Source organism: Fistularia commersonii, chromosome 24, assembly GCF_037954325.1.
Source record: "Fistularia commersonii isolate RoL2024-O1a breed Wild chromosome 24, RoL_Fcom_v1.0, whole genome shotgun sequence".
Classification (NCBI taxonomy): Eukaryota; Metazoa; Chordata; class Actinopteri; order Syngnathiformes; family Fistulariidae; genus Fistularia; species Fistularia commersonii.
The window spans coordinates 7145051-7165131 of NC_141307.1; the positions used below are offsets into that span (position 1 = coordinate 7145051).

At 46.9% G+C, this 20081-nt stretch overlaps 2 non-coding genes across 2 annotated transcripts; both read right to left on the minus strand.

Moving 5' to 3' along the window:
* Positions 1-17067: 17067 nt before the first annotated feature.
* On the minus strand, positions 17068-17186 carry LOC147219810 (5S ribosomal RNA). The gene has a single exon (XR_015108577.1). It is a non-coding gene; the product is annotated as a 5S ribosomal RNA (ribosomal RNA).
* Positions 17187-18580: 1394 nt separating this feature from the next.
* On the minus strand, positions 18581-18699 carry LOC147219811 (5S ribosomal RNA). The gene has a single exon (XR_015108578.1). It is a non-coding gene; the product is annotated as a 5S ribosomal RNA (ribosomal RNA).
* Positions 18700-20081: the final 1382 nt, after the last annotated feature.

The window sequence follows — 20081 nt, forward strand, 5'->3', positions numbered from 1 at the left end:
TCAACCCCACACCTATCCTGCGTCCCTTCCGAGTATCATGACCTCGCTCCGGTCCTTGACAAGGATAATGCCCCGACCCTTCCCCCCTCACCGGCCTTATGACTGCGCCATAGACCTCCAGCAGGACGCAGTTCTACCCAGAGGTCGATTATATAATCTGTCAAGACCCGAGAGAACCGCCATGGAAGAGTATATTAGAGATTCCCTGGCGACGGGCTTGATTCGACCATCCACCTCTCCGGCCGGGGCGGGGTTCTTCTTCGTGGGGAAGAAGGATGGGGGCCTCAGACCCTGCGTGGACTACCGGGGTCTGAACAGGATCACCATCCGGAACAAGTACCCACTTCCCCTTATCGATTCGGCTTTTACCCCCCTCCACGGGGCCCAGATTTTCACAAAATTGGATTTAAGGAATGGAAGACGGCCTTTAATACGCCCCTGGGGCATTTTGAGTATCTAGTAGTGCCCTTTGGCTAAACCAACGCCCCCGCCGTCTTCCAGCATCTCGTCAATGACGTCCTGTGGGACTTCTTGGACTGGTTTGTTTTTGTTTACCTAGATGACATCCTGATCTTTTCCCGCGGCGAGGAAGAGCACCGGCGGCACGTGAGACAGGTGTTGGAATGCCTTCTAGAGAACCGCCTCTTCGTAAAGGTGGAGAGGTGTGCGTTCCACGTGCCGTCGGTGTCCTTCTTGGGTTACATCATCACTGCGGGAAAGATCGGGATGGACCCCTCCAAGATAGCGGCGGTGAGGGACTGGCTGGAGCCCGGGGACCGCAAGCAGTGACAGCGGTTCCTGGGCTTCGCCAATTTCTACCTCCGCTTCATTCAGAACTACAGCCAAATTGCCGCACCCCTCACCGCACTCACCTCCAGCAAGATTCGCTTCTCATGGACCCTGGCCGCCCGCAACGCATTCCTGGCCCTCAAAACTCGGTTCACCACCGCCCGAATCCTCACTCAACCCGACGCCTCACGTCAGTTTATCATGGAGGTCGACGCCTCGGATACCGGAGTGGGGGCGGTGCTGTCTCAGCGCTCCGGCGGGGACAGCAAGCTCTATCCCTGTGCCTTTTTTTTCAAAAAAGCCGTCGCCGGCTGAGCGGAACTATGACTTGGGAAGCAGGGAGCTGCTGGCCGTCAAGCTGGCGCTGGAGGAGTGGAGACACTGGCTGGAGGGGGCGGAGATGCTGTTCCTGGTCTGGACCGACCACTGGAACCTGGAGTACCTGCGGACCGCCAAAAGATTGAACCCCAGACAGGCCAGGTGGGCACTCTTCTTCGATCGTTTTAGTTTCTCTTTGTCATACCGACCTGGTAATCGAAACATTAAGCCTGATGCCCTGTCCCGTGTCCACTCTAAAGAGGGGGGTTCCGAGCCCCCCGAGCCCATCCTGTCTCCATGCCACCTGGCCTGCTTGGTCTGGGATGTAGAAACCGCGGTCCGACAGGCTCAACAGAACCAGGTATTTCCGGAGGCCGGTCCCCCGGGGACGACGTTCGTCCCGGAGACAGCCCGGGCCGACGTCCTCCGGTGGGCCCACTCCAGCCAGCTATCATGCCACCCAGGGAGGTACAGAACTCTGAGGGTGGCGCGGCAGAGATTCTGGTGGCCCTCCATGTCCTTGTGCCGGTACATTTCAGCCTGCTCAGTCTAAGTCCTCTACTCAACCTACCTCGGGGTGGCTACTGCCCCTCCCGATTCTCTGGCGACCTTGGTCCCATATTGCCATAGATTTCGTTACCGGTTTACCCCCCTCTAAGGGGCACACAGTTATCCTGTCCATCATTGATCGTTTTTCTAAATTTGCGCACTTTATTCCACTTCCCAAACTTCCCTCTGCACTAGACACGGCTAAATTATTAGTTTCTCACGTTTTCCGCGCTCATGGCATCCCCGTAGACATCGTTTCCGATAGAGGTCCCCAGTTCACGTCCAGCGTTTGGAAGGTCTTTTGTTTAGCAAATGGGGCCAAGGTCAGCCTGTCGTCCGGGTTCCCCCAAAGTAACGGCCAGACGGAGTGGCTGAACCAGGAGATGGAGGCGGCCCTCCACTGCGTCACCTCTAGAAACCCCAGCTCTTGGAGTGATCACCTTCCCTGGGTGGAGTACGCGCACAACACCCTCCCCAGCGCCGCTACCCAGCCCTCGCCTTTCCATTGCGCGTACGGCTACCAGCCTCCCTTGTTTCCCGAACACGAATGAGAGATTGGTTCCCTCGGTCGGCGTCCATCTCCGCAGGTGCGCTCGGACCTGGCGCCAGGCACGCGCCGCCCTCCTCCGTGCTTCCCGGCGAACTCAGACCCAGGCTAACCGCCGCCGATCCGAGGCGCCAATCTACGCCCCCGGTCACAAAGTCTGGCTCTCGACCCGGGACCTTCCTCTGAAGGCATCCCCCAAAAAACTCTCCCCGCAATTCATTGGCCCATTTGAGATCACTGCTATTATCAATCCGTCTTCTATCCGTCTCCGACTCCCGCCTTCACTAAAGCTCTACCCCACGTTTCACGTTTCCCAGGTCAAACTGGTCCGTGAAGATCCCCTGGCCCCTCCCATTTCCACTCCCCCTCCTCCCCGCGTTCTAGATGGTGATCCCATTTACACCATCTCCAGCCTCCTGGATGTTCGCCGGCGGGGTAGGGGGCTGCAATATCCGGTGGACTAGGAGGGCTCTGGTCTGGAGGAGAGATCCTGAGTTCCGGCTCGGCAGATTCTGGTCCCCTCGTTGATCCGGCAATTCCACCGCGACCACCCAGGCCGGCTCTGTGGGGTGCCGGGAGGCGCCCGTTGAGGGGGGCTACTGTCAGGATCTCCTCTCGGCAGCCGAGAGGAGACACAGCTGAGTTCAATTAAAAATCAGTGCCAGCTGCAGCAGCGGCCAGCTGCCGCTAATCAAAATCTCCATAAAGAGCAGTGGCACGCACTGCTCTGCCACCATTGCAAATATATTGTGATTCTGTATTGAGATCTTGCCTGTGAGCCTGCTTGCAAGACCCTGTCTTGTGACCCTTCCTGTAACTCTGCCTGCGACACCCTGCCTACCTAAATAAAAGAGTTCCTACCCTGATTTCAGCCTATGTGGTGTGGTTCCCTGCCTGAGTCCGCCCCCGGCCCGTGACAGTCTGGTCCAGGCCTGGGAGAAGACAGAAACACTACAGATTCTGTTAGTGCAGCCCAATATGCTTTTTTTAACAGCGGGAGGGGTCCTGACATTGTCCGGACCCCACCAACAGGATGTTCATAGCCTCTTCTGGTAGGAAGCTGGTGCGGCGTGTACCAATATCAATCATTCTGGGCTTTATTTCTGATATTATGCAGTGCGATGACTAATGCTTCAAGCCATGTCAATTTGTAGTGGGAACAGATCTTTCTTTGTCCTTGTTTGGTCCTGGTTTGGGGTTGTGTTGGCTACATACTGTACAACCATCCAATGTTTCCCTTTATCTTTTGTTTGAAATATGGCAACCACCAACCCCTGAGCCACCTTATTGTTTTATTGTATTGTGAGTTGGGCCGTGTGCTTCTCGAAATACACCATGTGCGGCTTCCAAAGGGGGCACCATTTCTCCCGTCGGTGTCTGCCAGAACCCTTCGTTGTTCTTTCTTGCTCCGTGCCCCGTCCAGACAGACTTTTCCCATGGGGTGCCCAGTTCTTGCAACTGCTTTAGTTGGTCAGGGTTCACGCTTGTCCAGGAGCTTTGTTCTACCTCGCTTGGGAGGCTTCCTGCTCCATCTCGTTTAGCATTAGCGGTAGTTCACCATCCGCTGGAAATCCTGCAACTAATTTCGCATATCTGTCTGCTTGTTCGTTCCCTTGTGAATCTTCATCCAGGCCCCCGGAGCGTGCTGTTATATTTCTGACTGCCAGTTCATCTGGTTCCAGGATTTCTCGTGCCAGTTGTATCACCAGGTCTCTGTGCTTACATGGTGTTCCTGCTGATATAGTCCATCCAGACCTGGACATTCCTGCCGATCCTATATGGCATAAACCATATAAATATTGGGAGTCTGTTCAGATCTCTCCTCTCTGACCTTTGAGCTCTATGAGTGCTCCCACCATGACCTGTAGTTCAGCTCTCTGGGCTGAAAGTTTCTCATCCTCTTCCAGCGTTTTCGCTTTAAACACCTGCCATGTTCCTTCTCTTCTCTCCACAATTGCGTAGCCTGCTCTCAATTCATACGTGCCACACATTGTGCCGTGGCAACAGCCATTGATGTACAGTACTCTTCTATCGCCTAGTAGCGAGTCAGCTCGGAGGTCGGTTTGGAACTTCACGTCTTGGCGCACAATTGGGGTGCACTTGTGCAATGGAAACAGCAAGATCTCATCTGCCAGCAGAACGTCAGGTGTTTGGAATGAGACGTTTGGCCTCAGCAATATTTTGCTTTGACACCTTAACGATGTCATGGAGAAGGCTGTGGACTCCAAGAACGCTTGCACCCCATGTGTTGTATACACTATTAATGGGTGATGCATTGTCACTGCGACATTTCAGTGGGGTCCAATTTTGAGCTGTAGTACATCAACACTTATTTTTGATCCTTTGCCTGTCCACTCCCTCTCTGGAAGTGGCTGTCAACGCCGTTCTTTTTCAGCAAACAAAAGGGTTTAGAGTAATCTGGCACGGCAAGGGCGATTGCTTGGCTAATCAGGCCTTTAATTTTTGATGAAATGCACCTCCATTTGTGTAGTCCACGAAAGGGGAGCTGGGAGGTTAGAGTATCCTGCCTTGGCCATCATCTGTCTCATGGGAGCCGTCTGGTCCACGAAATTAGGGATGTGGTGGCTGTGATAGTTCAGAAGTCCAAGAAATCCCATCATATCACGTACAGTTTCTGGCTTAGCATATTGCAGAATCGAGGTCATTTGGATGGTTGTAAGGGATAGCCCTGCTGGGGAAAGTAGGCGTCCGAGGAATACCACTGATTGACGCACACATTAAAGTTTTTTCCTAGACACCTTGTAGCCATGGGCCGCTAGGGGCAGTAGGATATTTCTGGTGGCTTCTAGACATGATTGGGGATTCGTAGCTGCAATTAGGATCTCATCGACATATTGGATGACCTCAACCTCATTAGGGATTTGTACGTCATTCAACAAAGCACACAGGCAATGACTGAATATACCTGGAGAATTAGCCAAGCCCTGAGGGAGACGAGTGTACATCTACTTGTTTCTGTAACACGTAAACGTGAGTTGGTCTCGGCTGTTGTCATGCAGTGGGATACAAAAAAGCATTGGATAAATCGAGCGCCTTAAACCATGTTTGAGCTGGCGTTATTGTGCCAAGAATAAGCAGTGGATTAGTAACGGCATCTAAAGCCGTCATACACTGAGCATTGACTTCCCTCAAGCCGTGTACCGTTCGCCAGAATCCATCGGGTTTTCTAACTGGCAGCAATGGGGTGTTTGATATCGAATTAGTGGGAAGCAACACACCAGCTTCTATCAAACCGGCTATGGTCTCACGGATGCCCTCTGCTGCATCTGATTTAAACGGATATTGTGGGTTATAATTATTTCTTGTTTAAATGCAAGCTCGACAGGCGGGGTGTTAATCAACCCTACATCAAAACTGCCCTTAGACCAGGAGGGTCAAACTCAAGTGGGCCGGAATATTGAAAAAATAGCATACTCAGCAATAGATAATCATAATGTCATATTTTTTCTCTGTTTCGGTGTGAAGAAGTACAAGGACATTTGGAAAATCTTGGAATTTAATGAACAATCCTTTTACAAAACATTTCATGAAACACCAAATATTTCCTTAGACGAACGTGTAATTTACTTTTATCATTCACATGTATGCATTGCAACTGATCCCACTGATCTTACAAAGGCACAAAACTTTAACAAGTAATTGGTATTGAAAAATATAGAAAAGCACTTCAAGATTAAATGAGACTTGTAAAGAAAGGGATTTCTAAACCATATACCAGTGGTGGGCTGTCAGGGCCTGCAAGGCCTTCTCTGCTGGCCTAAAAAAATACCTGAATCACAAACGTTAATTAAAATTTGTCCATGAATACTTTAAATTAAATAATTATTATTTAAATAATTAAATAATTAAATAATTCCAAACGGTCTGTTCACTTCCATTCATAGCTTTTCTCCTGGTTGTGCCGCTTCCAGACAAGCATTTTCATACTAAAGCTTTTAACCAAACACTTTTCAGCCATAATCTGTTGCTAGGCAGGGTCATAGTCAAAGGAGTCTGCCTGGGGGGGGCCTGCACAATCGGTTCTGCAAGCCCTTTACGCAAAAAAAGTGTTGATGATGCTGTTGCTTCAACCAATCAGATTTTGAGCTGGCGTAGATTTTGAGGAGAAGCGTACTAGCGAGTTGTGAACAGAAATATAGTTGTGTTTGTTTAATTTCGTTTTTTTCAACCCACAATGGCTGCAGGAGGAGAAGAAACAGATTTAGTTACTAACATATTGTTAAAGTGATTTTCTTTTTGAAGAAAAGCTGGACATAGTAAAGAAAGGTCGGGAACTCCTAAGTTCGTGAACCTGTCACAAACAGGAAAAGGATTTGTCCAACATTTCCAAGCCACGAACTACGACCGGTACCCCTGGGTCACAGGCTCCGAGGTACACTGCAAATTGTATTGCTGGGAGTGCTTGGAGACGAAGCGCAGGGATGATCTGTGCGACAGGATAATAGAACTCTATTTGAGGAAAGGAAGGAGGATGGATTTTGTCTACAAATCATCAGAATTTGAGTGAGTAAAATACTGCTATTTTCCTTAATAATACGGAAAGCTTATAAGGTTATTATTGGGGTCTTTTATGTGTCGCATACATTTGCTATAAAGGCACTGATTGTGGCTTCTGTCTGTTTTTGTGGCTTCCGCCACGGGACACCTGAATGCCACAGGGGTATGTAGAAAGTCCATTAATTTTTGCAGCAGAAATTCAAAAGGTCATTGCTGATTTACGTCCTGAAGCAGGAAAAAAAACGCTGTGAAGAAAGCCCCTAAACCAAGAACAAAGAAAGAAATAGTGTCTGTCCTTGGTTTATGTAACTATTGTACAGCATTCATCGCAGAATTTGCAATCATAACTGCACCGCTTTTGAAAGTGGTATGTGAAAACCCATTGGCTATGAATGATGTTCTATCACCTGGACACCAGAAGCAGATGAAGCGTTTGCGGAAATCAAACAACAACTTTGTAGTGTACCCGTGCTGGCACGTCTAAACTACAATAAGCCATTTATCCTAACTGTGGACTGTAAACAGTCATACATGACGATCTTACTCTTACAGAAATGTGGGGATAAATTTAGACCAGTAGCTTACCACTCAAAACAGTTGGACAGTGTAGCTAGGGCTTTCCCCCCATGTGTACAAGCAGTAGCAGCAGCCGCTCTAGCTGTAGAAAATTCGGCTGATGTAGTTCATCCATTTGAACTATTAGTACCACATGCAGTTGATGTTCTCCTACTGCAAGCAAATTGTCTTTTCTATCTCCAGCTAGAGAAATCAATTTTACAGCGGTGCTGCTAAGTCAACAACATCTTACCATCAAACGATGTACACAATTCAATCCAGCTACATTTTTACCTTTACCAATAGATGGCACACCTCATGATTGCATAACAGAAACATAACAAGTAGTTCTACCAAGACCAGATTTGCAAGAAACACCACTACCTAATGGTTGTGTGGTTTGTAGATGGATCATCTTTTAAAGATGACAGAGGAGTCACACACACAGGCTGTGCTGTGGTAGAACTCCCGAACCAGGTCATAACTTCAAGGGCGTTACCAACATCACTATCAGCCCAAGCAGCTGAAATTATAGCATTGATAGAAGCCTGCCAAGTAGCAGAAGGGATTGATGTAACAATTTACACTGATAGCCAATATGCCTATTCCACACTCCTTGTATTTGCAAAAATGTGGCAACAGCGAGGCATGGTGACGACTACAGGAAAAACAGTGACGCATGCAGCACTCTTAAGAGAACTACTAGAAGTTATTCTGCTCCCACGAAAATTAGAAGTAGTAAAATGCAGAGCACATCACTCAGGAACAGATAATTTTACTAAAGGAAATGCCTTTGCTGACAAAATAGCAAAGGAAGCAGAAAAAAAAAAATACAGCATGCATGCTGAAAAACTATCTACCGCACCATCATTAATTGACAATGATGTACTAAAAGATGCTCAGGAGAATGCGTCAGCTGCTGAAAGACAATCCTGGCTCAAGAGAGGAGCAACAGACTTCAATGGAATTTTGATGATAAATGAAAATGACCCATGGGCCTTGCCATGTGTCAACAGGAGGGATGGAGGTACTTACGTCAAAACACTTCTATACCATTATCCTAAATTCCTGCTTAAAAAAATTTGTGTGCACAATGTATAACATGCTTTGAAAATAATACTCAAGGAAACTAAGACCAAAGAAAGGAAGGTCTCCAGATCCACAATATCCTTTAGAAGTGATGGACATGGATTTTATTGAATTCAATTCTGTAGGAAAATATAGATATTGTTTGGTAATGATTGACAGCCACGGCAAATGGGTGGAAATTTCAACTATGAGAGCGCAAAGACCAGACATCCCCCTCCCTTTTTTTTATATTTAATGTATTTTATTTCCTGAGTTAGCAACTTGCTCCTTTCCTCTCACTCACTGTTCGTAAGCATGTAGTACCACATTCCACCACAGGATGGGGTGAAACCAACTGTGATTAGTTTGCCGAGACAAGGTCACAGCATTAGTTCAGTGCTGTGTCGGCGGCAAAGAGGTTGGAGGCCAGTAATGTGGCTAATGTCTGTGTTACAGCCGACAACAAAACCCGCAAAACCCACACACTGAATCATCATCATTCACGTGTGCAACACAACCACTACAAAAGCTGATGCAGAAGCTGTAGTTAAACCTATCTGTAAATATATTCTGCCAACCCATGGCATACTGCAGAGAATAAATGAAGTTGTACACAATGGGTCAAGTTATGGACGTTGACTTAAAGAGACATTGTTCTTATCATCCACAAACTGCAGGGTTAGTGGAAAGAACAAATGAAACAGTAAAAAACAGACTAAGAAAATGTCTGGGACATACAGGAAAGACATGGCGAGAGTGCATATATATGGTAAAAATGTATATGCACATAGTTACCACGGTGAATGGTTTGACACCATAATAGATAATACATGGTGGACCATTCAGGTTACCGATGACACATCCAGACCTAGAGAAGGCCCACACAGAAGAAACTTAGTGGAATACTTTAGAAATACACTAAGGCAACGAGACGTAACAGACGCAAATGATCTACCTGAATCTCAATCTGCTCCACAGGTGAAGGTCCGAGTTGGTGATTGGATCTTCGTGAAAGTCATAAAGAGAAGCTGTGGAGTTCAGCACGCTGGGAAGGACCATTCCAAGTACTTCTGACCACGCTGACTGCAGTGAAAACTGCGGAACGATCCACTTGGATTCATAATCACACTGTAAGGTACTCCCTGTTGATCCTACTAACACTGGCTAGAGGGGAAGGCTGACTACAAAGGGGAGTAAGAAGGATAGTCTTACTCATCTCAAGGCATCAGCTGCATTTGTGAAGAAACCACCAGGTCCCTAACCGTTTAGGTTGGAAGGATCCAGGATGAGCCCTCCAAAACAGGAGCACCCAACCCAGCAGGAGAAGGCAGAGACAAACAATGACAAGTCTGATGAGTAAAGAAGGGCCTATCTCAAACTTATAAAGAACTATGAAATGAGAACAATGCTCCACACCGTGACAGTCTCTGGTGGCGATTGATAAATATAACAGCAGGAGACCAAACTGATTGCTATGTTTGTACTGTAATGCAAATATCAGTGTCTCCTAACCCGACTATACAACCTTATCCAATTAATGAAAGTGAAACCTTGTCCATAATATGGGTGTATTCCCAAGGACCGAATCAGAGATTTTGAATTTTTCAGAATATAACAAATACCTCAGTCCTTCCCTTTCTGCCTTACAATCCATCAAATTGGCGATTACCAGCAATTATTCTATGGCAACCAACAGAACTGTCATTGAGGGATTCATTCTAATTAAAATGAAAAAGACACCACCATTTTGCATGAAACGACAGTGTGGTAAAAAGGATCATTATCTGGGCCAACTTAAGTGTGACACTGTGCTAAATATGGAAACGGATAGACTAGTTAGGAAAACTTATGACTCCTATAGTAATAGTATATGTGAGGTTGGAAAGTGGGGAATGGATGCGTGCGCCATGAATCTGACTGCCCTCAAGCCATTATTGAAACAATATTCAGTATTGAAACAAACCTCACCAAATTTGGTATTCCACCATGGAGGATTTTCGCATTCCCACATAAATACGGTTCTCCATGCCCAAAAACACATGTATGGATTTGTGGCAGATGAGCATTTCTGTATCTGCCCCAACACTGGTGTGGCACATGCAATTTGGGCCGATTAGGAAGCGCCATGACTTTTATACCAGAGCATAACATGACTCATGGCATACAGCCCATTAGGCCAGGGGTGGGCAATTATTTTTTCCATGGGGCCACATAAGAAATGTAAAATATTGTGGAGGGCCGGGCCTAAAGGCTGAACTCAATTCTGCATAATATTAATTGTATTTCTTTATAAAAAGCAGTAAATAGCACTGTTTTGACAAGCTGGCAAGAGTATATGTTAAAGTTAAGCAATGAAAAAATGAGGTTGCCTTACAAAAATTTATTCATTCAAATTTCTCAGCACAATGGTAGACAAAATTTAAATATTTTTTACTATTTGTGACTCATATTAGTGAACATTTTCAGTCACATTCACTTCAAAACACATTTTGAGTTCCATATTGACTGTCACTGAACTGTGATTTTGAGAAAAAGTGTCCCAGTTCACTGTTATCTGGTGCCTTAACATGCCTACATTTGTGGTCTAGCTACCTCATTTGGTGTTTTAAAGTTCTTCTTTCTTGTTCAGTGAGAGAAATCTAATCTCTGCTGGGCTTTAACGAGTACATCGAATGCAGGTTGAATGTCTGAAGTGGAGATGCGAAGCACAGCTGACAGATGATCATCAGTGAGAGGATCTATACCTGGTTTTTGTAAACCTCATCATTGAAAATGTTTGTTCACAAATGTAGGTAGAGCCAAATAGAACAAACATCTTCTGAGCATGTCTCCTAATGTTTGGAAAGTTCTCCTCCTTGAGAGAAGAGTAGAAATCCAGCAGAGATCCTGACTTAAAGTGCTCTGCCAGTACTACATCAGACTGCAGGTCAATGAGTTCCAGCTGAAAATTACTGGGTGCATCATCTACACGGAAGGTAAAGGGAGAAGAAATCATGTGCATGTCATCCTCCATTGCTGTAAGATCCTCAAATCACCTTGAAAACTGACCATACAATGCTCCCCACATGGATGAGTACCTGCAGAGGTTATCAGCTGATGGTGTGACTTCTTTCAGGGTCAGCATGTGAGTGAGAGTGTTGCTCTCCTGTTGTCTTGTCTTGCTGTATCTTTCTCATGAAAGCCTTCACCGGGCTGTGCATTTCATGCACAAAAAGGCCCTTGCCTTGCAGCTTGGTGTTCAGTTCATTCATCAGTGCAGTCACATCAACAGCAAATGCAAAATCTGCCATCCTGTCCTCATCTGCAAGCTCTGGGATGGCCTTGCCTTTTGTCTCACAAAACTCCTGGATTTCTGCTTTCAGATCCCAGACTCTTTTTAGCACTTTGCCCAGGCTGAGCCATCTCACAGAAGTGTGGTAGCCAATGTCACTGTGCTCACTCTCATGCTCCTCCAGAAGTGTTATAAACTGTCTGTGATTCAGTGCCCGCGCCCTGATGAAGTTAACTATTATAGTAACAACATCGATAACATGGTTAATTTTTAGCACTGATGTGCACAACACATGTTGGTGTAAAATGCAATGTAAAAATACCAATTTCTGATCAGGGTCAATTTCAGTCACTTTATCCTGCATGCGTTTTAAAAGTCCGACATTTTTCCCTGTAAGATTTGGACAACCGTCCTTGGTGACACCTGCCATTCTGTCCCATTTCAGTCCCAACGTGTCCATACAAGCATTTACCTCAGTGAAGAGATCGCTCCCTGTCGTCATCCCTTTTAACGACCGCATTGCTGCCAGCTCCTCCGTAATCTTGAAGTCCGGCGCTATCCCACGGACAAATACGAGTAGCTGGGCTGTGTCGCGGACATCACAACTCTCGTTCAAAGCCAAGGAGAAAAAGTCAAAACTTGGCACTTCACGTTGCAGCTGTAGCTCCAGATTCCCCGCAATGTCCTCGATCCTTCTCGCCACGGTTCGCCTGGACAGCGGGACTTGCTCAAATGCCGCTTTTTTTTCAGGGCATATTAGTGCTGCAGAGTCTACCAAGCACTCTTTCACAAACTCCCCCTCTGCGAATGGCTTGCTGTTTTTGGCTATTTTGTGGGATATCACAAAGCTGGTCTTGGTTGCTGCATCCCTGGATGTATGAAGCTTGGTAAAAAAGCCTTGCTGCGTTTGCAGCTTAGCTAGCAAAGCTTCCGATGTCCGCGCTCTTTCGTCATCAGTCAGGTTTTTATATTTCTCTGCATGTTTTGTCTGGTAATGCCGACTCAAATTGTAGTCCTTAAACACGGCGATCTGCTCCCCGCAAACTAAACACACAGCTTTACCTCCAACTTCAGTAAATAAATACTTAGCTGTCCAATTTTTGTTGAAAATCCTACATTCGGCATCTACCTTTCTTTTTTTAGCCTGAGTGGACATTTTTGAGGGTGAAAGTTGTCTTCTTGTGATTCAATCGCGCGCATGTCTTGATATACGCATTACGTTATTATGTGCGTGAATTAGAAAAAAAAACAACTTCAGAATAAAAGCAGTGCAGCTTTAGCCCATGAATGAGGTGAAATTAGAAAGTATGTTTATTTTGTAATTTCCAATTAACCTTACACTGGCGGTCAGAGTCAACCAAAGGTATGTGGCCCGGGCCATACAATGCCCAGGTCTGTCATACGGGCCAGTCAGTGCCATCCCGCGGGCCGGATGTGGCCCGTGGGCTGTACAATTCCCAGGTCTGTTATACAAGGTATGCTCAGGCATTTCCTACAAAGCACCAAAAGTCAGTTACAGTTGCCAAAGTATTGTGGGAAAGTACTTTGTTCATTATGGACTACCCGCTAGAATACATTCAGACCAAGGTAGAGATTTTGAAAGCCGCCTTATAAAAGAACTCTTATCCATGCTTGGAGTAAGAAAGTCGCGCACCTCACCTTATCATCCGCAAGGTGATGCTCAACCAGAACATTTCAACAGAACACTTCTCTCAATGCTTGGAACTCTTGAAAATGTGCAGAAACAAAACTGGAGTCAACATATCAGTCAGTTAGTACATGCGTATAACTGCACTAAAAATTAGTCCACTGGATATTCCCCATACTACTTAATGTTCGGGCGCAATGCCAGATTGCCTGTTGACCTCTGTTTTGGTACAGCTCTCGACGGTAATTCAGAGACGTCTCACCTACGGTATGTGGACAAAATGAGAAAAGAACTCCAAAAAGCTTACCATTTAGCTGCAGAGTGTGCAACCAAGAGCCATCTGAGAAACAAAACCTGTTATGATCAACGAGTAAGAGACCAACCTCTACAAGAAGGAGACCGAGTCCTCGTAAGAAATGTTGGCCTCACTGGGAAACATAAACTACAAGATAGATGGAAATCCACACCCTCTATTGTGATTAAAAAGTTTTCCAACTTACCTGTAGACAGAGTCAAACCCGAACAAGGAACTGGAAGTGTCAAAACTCTACACAGAGACCACCTTCTACAAATTGGTTATCTTGTCAGGATTCCCGATAATTCTGAACAAACTGAAAGAGTCAGAACACCAGTTACAAGGAGACAACATACTCTAAGACATCAAACACATCACCAAAATGATCAGACATCTGACATCTCTTCAAACTCTGAATCTGAGTATGAGTGTGTCTACGAGTGCCCAACCTATGATAAGGTCAGGAAACCACTGTCCATACCAGATCGAACCACCCCAGAGCATACTCCCTTTGAAAATTTCCCCTCATCTGAGAGTGAACCGGAGGTGGAGAGAGTACATTCTGTCAGTTCACAGGAAGAGGAATATCAGTCCTCCAACGAGGACGCAGATACTAATGATACAGCTGAAGACACTGATGTGGAGTTGAGAACTCAAACGAGCCCTAGAAGCAGAAAGTCAACGCGTGAAGTAAAACCAGTGATCCGCTTGACCTATGATAAACCTGGAACTCAAGCTGGGGAACCTGTGACTATTGTGCACCAGAGCATGGTCATTCACTTGAACCTCAGTGCCAGAGGAAACCCTGATCTTGTGAAACATCCTAAAACATGCCCCTACAGATCTAAGTCTAAACAGTACAGTTAGATGAGGACATCTACACCTTTTAGAAGGGGGAGGATGTAGCCCGTCTAAAATTTCATTACAGACCATACAGGCTAAAATGTAAAGATGTTTTAACATTTAAGTAAAATTAATTAAGACTGAAATGGCTGTAAAACATTTAATATTTCATGTTTAAAATGTGTTCATAAATGGTTAAAAACAAGGTTTAATCTTATCTAAGGTTTTTGTCATTTATTTGGGAATCGTGCTTTTAATCGCCACAAGCTTGTGTGAAACGTACAGCTCAACATGTGCTTTTGTTTGCATCCGAACTTGTTAAGTGTCAATATGGTATTTTCTTGAATTGTATTGGTTGATGTACACTTAGTGTCCAATCCCATGCGTGAGGGCGGGATCTGAATGAGGAAGGCAATAGAACATCTAGGCGCGAGGCATTCGACTGCTGCGTTTGCCGAGGGAAGTTTGTGAAGCTAAGCTGAAAGGAGAATGGTCATAAAACATTGTGGATGCAGAGTCTACGTTGCTGTTTTCGACTATTTAACCCTGTGATGAGTGAGTACTCGATGTATATGATTTTTATACTAAGACGATATGTTTAAGTGCACATATGCGATGCAAATCGAGCGTTAGCATTGTTCGCATTTTACCGCGAGTTAATTTCATACTCTGTATGTAAAGTATATGAGCTTGGAATTGGAGACCTTTGACGCTCAGTGGACCGAGAGGAATTCTCTGGACGTTTCTGCTGAGGCTTAACCGATGAGTTTCACCGAGTGCACTTCGTGATGCCGTGATGCCAAGTCATTGCTAACCCGTTTGCCGAGAGGGAATCGCATGGTGATGGACAACATTTGACTATCCATTGCTTCAACACCAAAAGGATTAGTGAGTACATCAAAGCACATGCATTTTATTTTGGGGCTTGTGAACAAGTGAAACGGACATTTTCTGTTTTTCTGGTCCAACGATCCCGAGCATCGAATCAGGCCTGCCACGATTGAACTTTCTGAGAAAAACAAAACGGACTTTAAGGTTATGGTTTTTGAACTGGACTGAACTTGAAGGGATGTACATGGTTTTTGAATATGTTTATGTAGTTGCAAAGCGACAAAATCTCAAATGAACGCACTACCAATTTTATTTCATTTTTCTTTCTTTTAATTTTGTGAAACTAAACTTTAAATTTGTACTTAAAGAGATCTGTGTTTGTCTTAATTCATATTTTATCCTGAGGAGATGGAGGCACCGCTATAATCAAAAAGCATAGATACGTTTAAGTTATCAAAAAATTAGGTATTATTGTTTCTCCTGTTTACCATTGAAAATTTCATCTAAGTAACGTTCCCAGGGCCCAAACCATTGTACTATCACTTCAATAACTAAGAGGTTGGGTGCTACACTGCTCTAACAAAAAACCATCAGACACTCTTTACCTTAGGCTACAGCCTAAGGCTAAAGCCTAAAGTAAAGAGGGAGCTATCAAAGGCCATACCAGGACTCGTATGCACGGCGGGACAGTTAATGACAAGAGAAAGAGAAAATTAAATAAAATACACATGGAAAAAGGAAGAGTACTACAGATGCAGTATTTGCGCCGAGAATGCTCATAGAGAAGTACAGAGAAGGCCGGTGGGAGCCCCATTGCCTTTTTGTACACCTTGAAAAGTCATAGGACAGGTTGCCAAGAGAGGAGCTCTGGTATCCTATGGCAGAGAAGTGTGTTGCACTGGTGCAGGACATGTATGCTAGCTGGGAGACAGTTGTGCGGTGTGCTGTAAGACGGGACCAGAGAAGTTCAAGGTGGAAGCGGGACTCTGTTGGGGATAGGCCCTGAGCCCCTTCTTGTTCACAACGGTGACGGACGGCCTGACGGATGAGGGTAGACGTGAATCTCCACGGACCGTGACCTTTGCAGATGCCGTTGTGATCTGTAGTGAGAGCAGAAAACAGGTGGAGGTCAAGATAAGATAAGATAAGACCTCCGTCTCGTCCCGGACACGGCGGTCTCGGTGGAGGCTGATGTTCCTGCTTTAAAAAAAAAACAACATGGCTGATGCATCTTCCGCATCTGCCCGGTCACGTGGTGCACGGCCCCCCGACAGGACGCCAAAGCATCAAAGTAAACCCAGGACTTCAACAACCAGACTCCTAGGAATATGATGAATGAATGGGGAAAAATGAAAGAGCGCCAAGGGTAGAAGCGCTGATTACTGGCGATCGCAAAAGGAGAAGAGACAAGTGTAAAAAGAAGCGAGGAGGGCATCGAAGAGGATGAGGAGTTCAAAGGCAGTGGGTCCTGATGACGTACCGTACATGTGGAGGCCTGGAAGTGCCTGGGAGAGCAAGCGGTACGGAGGTCAGCGGCTGGATTATTCAACAGCGAGAGGCACAAACGAGAGAAAAAGAAATTCAGCACGCATGGAGAAATACTGAACGGGGATGACGAGAAAGGCGGCGAGCGACGGACCGAGGCGGCGAGACAACGGAAAGTGACCGAACAAGGTAAGGCGGGGAACTATGACTGAGCGCGTGTCGCGCCGGGCTTCACGGTGACTCCGGTGGGACAGACACAAGGGAATGAGCGGCGTGTGTCCGTGTGTGAAATGTTGGCGCTCTTGAGAGACAGCACCTCCTGCTGTTGACAGAGGGAACGAACATGAAAAAGCTTACGGCACCTGGTATTCCCAGGCGGTCTCCCATCCAAGTACTAACCAGGCCCGACGCTGCTTGGCTTCCGAGATCAGACGAGATCGAGCGTGTTCAGGGTGGTATGGCCGTAAACGAGACTAGCCTACGCGGAAGGGCATTTTATAAGCAGCCGTCCTCCGTCTTTTCCACCTCCAGTCATTTCCACATCTGTCAGGAGCTCCTTCTATTGCGTTTCCATGATTACAGCCAGTGGCACCCAAGGTTACTATAACCAAAAATCATCAGACACACTGCACCTTAGGCTGCAGCCTAAGGTAAAGAGGGAGCTAGCAAAGGCCATACCAGGACTCAAATGCACGGCGGGACAGTTAATGACAAGAGAAAGAGAAAATTAAATAAAATACACATGGAAAAAGGAAGAGTACTACAGATGCAGTATTTGCGCCGAGAATGCTCATAGAGAAGTAAAGAGAAGGCCGGCGGGAGCCGCATTGCCTTTTTGTACACCTTGAAAAGTCATACGACAGGTTGCCAAGAGAGGAGCGCTGGTATCCTATGAGGAAGTCTGGAGCGGCAGAGAAGTGTGTTGCACTGGTGCAGGACATGTATGCTAGCTGGGAGACAGTTGTGCGGTGTGCTGTAAGACGGGACCAGAGAAGTTCAAGGTGGAAGCGGGACTCTGTTGGGGATAGGCCCTGAGCCCCTTCTTGTTCGCAACGGTGATGGACGGCCTGACGGATGAGGGTAGACGTGAATCTCCACGGACCGTGACCTTTGCAGATGCCGTTGTGATCTGTAGTGAGAGCAGAAAACAGGTGGAGGTCAAGATAAGATAAGATAAGACCTCCGTCTCGCCCCGGAGACGGAGGTCCCGGTGGAGGCCGATGTTCCTGCTTTACAAAAAAAAAACATGGCTGATGCATCTTCCGCATCTGCCCGGTCACGTGGTGCACGGCTCCCCGACAGGACGCCAAAGCATCAAAGTAAACCCAGGACTTCAACAACCAGACTCCTAGGAATATGATGAATGAATGGGGAAAAATGAAAGAGAGCCAAGGGTAGAAGCGCTGATTACTGGCGATCGCAAAAGGAGAAGAGACAAGTGTAAAAAGAAGCGAGGAGGGCATCGAAGAGGATGAGGAGTTCAAAGGCAGTGGGTCCTGATGACGTACCGTACATGTGGAGGCCTGGAAGTGCCTGGGAGAGCAAGCGGTACGGAGGTCAGCGGCTGGATTATTCAACAGCGAGAGGCACAAACGAGAGAAAAAGAAATTCAGCACGCATGGAGAAATACTGAACGGGGATGACGAGAAAGGCGGCGAGCGACGGACGGAGGTGGCGAGACAACGGAAAGTGACCGAACAAGGTAAGGCGGGGAACTATGACTGAGCGCGTGTCGCGCCGGGCTTCACGGTGACTCCGGTGGGACAGACACAAGGGAATGAGCGGCGTGTGTCCGTGTGTGAAATGTTGGCGCTCTTGAGAGACAGCACCTCCTGCTGTTGACAGAGGGAACGAACATGAAAAAGCTTACGGCACCTGGTATTCCCAGGCGGTCTCCCATCCAAGTACTAACCAGGCCCGACGCTGCTTGGCTTCCGAGATCAGACGAGATCGAGCGTGTTCAGGGTGGTATGGCCGTAAACGAGACTAGCCTACGCGGAAGGGCATTTTATAAGCAGCCGTCCTCCGTCTTTTCCACCTCCAGTCATTTCCACATCTGTCAGGAGCTCCTTCTATTGCGTTTCCATGATTACAGCCAGTGGCACCCAAGGTTACTATAACCAAAAATCATCAGACACACTGCACCTTAGGCTGCAGCCTAAGGTAAAGAGGGAGCTAGCAAAGGCCATACCAGGACTCAAATGCACGGCGGGACAGTTAAAGACAAGAGAAAGAGAAAATTAAATAAGATACACATGGAAAAAGGAAGAGTACTACAGATGCAGTATTTGCGCCGAGAATGCTCATAGAGAAGTACAGAGAAGGCCGGCGGGAGCCGCATTGCCTTTTTGTACACCTTGAAAAGTCATACGACAGGTTGCCAAGAGAGGAGCGCTGGTATCCTATGAGGAAGTCTGGAGCGGCAGAGAAGTGTGTTGCACTGGTGCAGGACATGTATGCTAGCTGGGAGACAGTTGTGCGGTGTGCTGTAAGACGGGACCAGAGAAGTTCAAGGTGGAAGCGGGACTCTGTTGGGGATAGGCCCCTTAGCCCCTTCTTGTTCGCAACGGTGACGGACGGCCTGACGGATGAGGGTAGACGTGAATCTCCACGGACCGTGACCTTTGCAGATGCCGTTGTGATCTGTAGTGAGAGCAGAAAACAGGTGGAGGTCAAGATAAGATAAGATAAGACCTCCGTCTCGCCCCGGAGACGGAGGTCCCGGTGGAGGCCGATGTTCCTGCTTTACAAAAAAAAAACATGGCTGATGCATCTTCCGCATCTGCCCGGTCACGTGGTGCACGGCCCCCCGACAGGACGCCAAAGCATCAAAGTAAACCCAGGACTTCAACAACCAGACTCCTAGGAATATGATGAATGAATGGGGAAAAATGAAAGAGAGCCAAGGGTAGAAGCGCTGATTACTGGCGATCGCAAAAGGAGAAGAGACAAGTGTAAAAAGAAGCGAGGAGGGCATCGAAGAGGATGAGGAGTTCAAAGGCAGTGGGTCCTGATGACGTACCGTACATGTGGAGGCCTGGAAGTGCCTGGGAGAGCAAGCGGTACGGAGGTCAGCGGCTGGATTATTCAACAGCGAGAGGCACAAACGAGAGAAAAAGAAATTCAGCACGCATGGAGAAATACTGAACGGGGATGACGAGAAAGGCGGCGAGCGACGGACGGAGGTGGCGAGACAACGGAAAGTGACCGAACAAGGTAAGGCAGGGAACTATGACTGAGCGCGTGTCGCGCCGGGCTTCACGGTGACTCCGGTGGGACAGACACAAGGGAATGAGCGGCGGTTGTCCGTGTGTGAAATGTTGGCGCTCTTTCGAGTCAGCACCCCCTGTTGTAGACAGAGAGG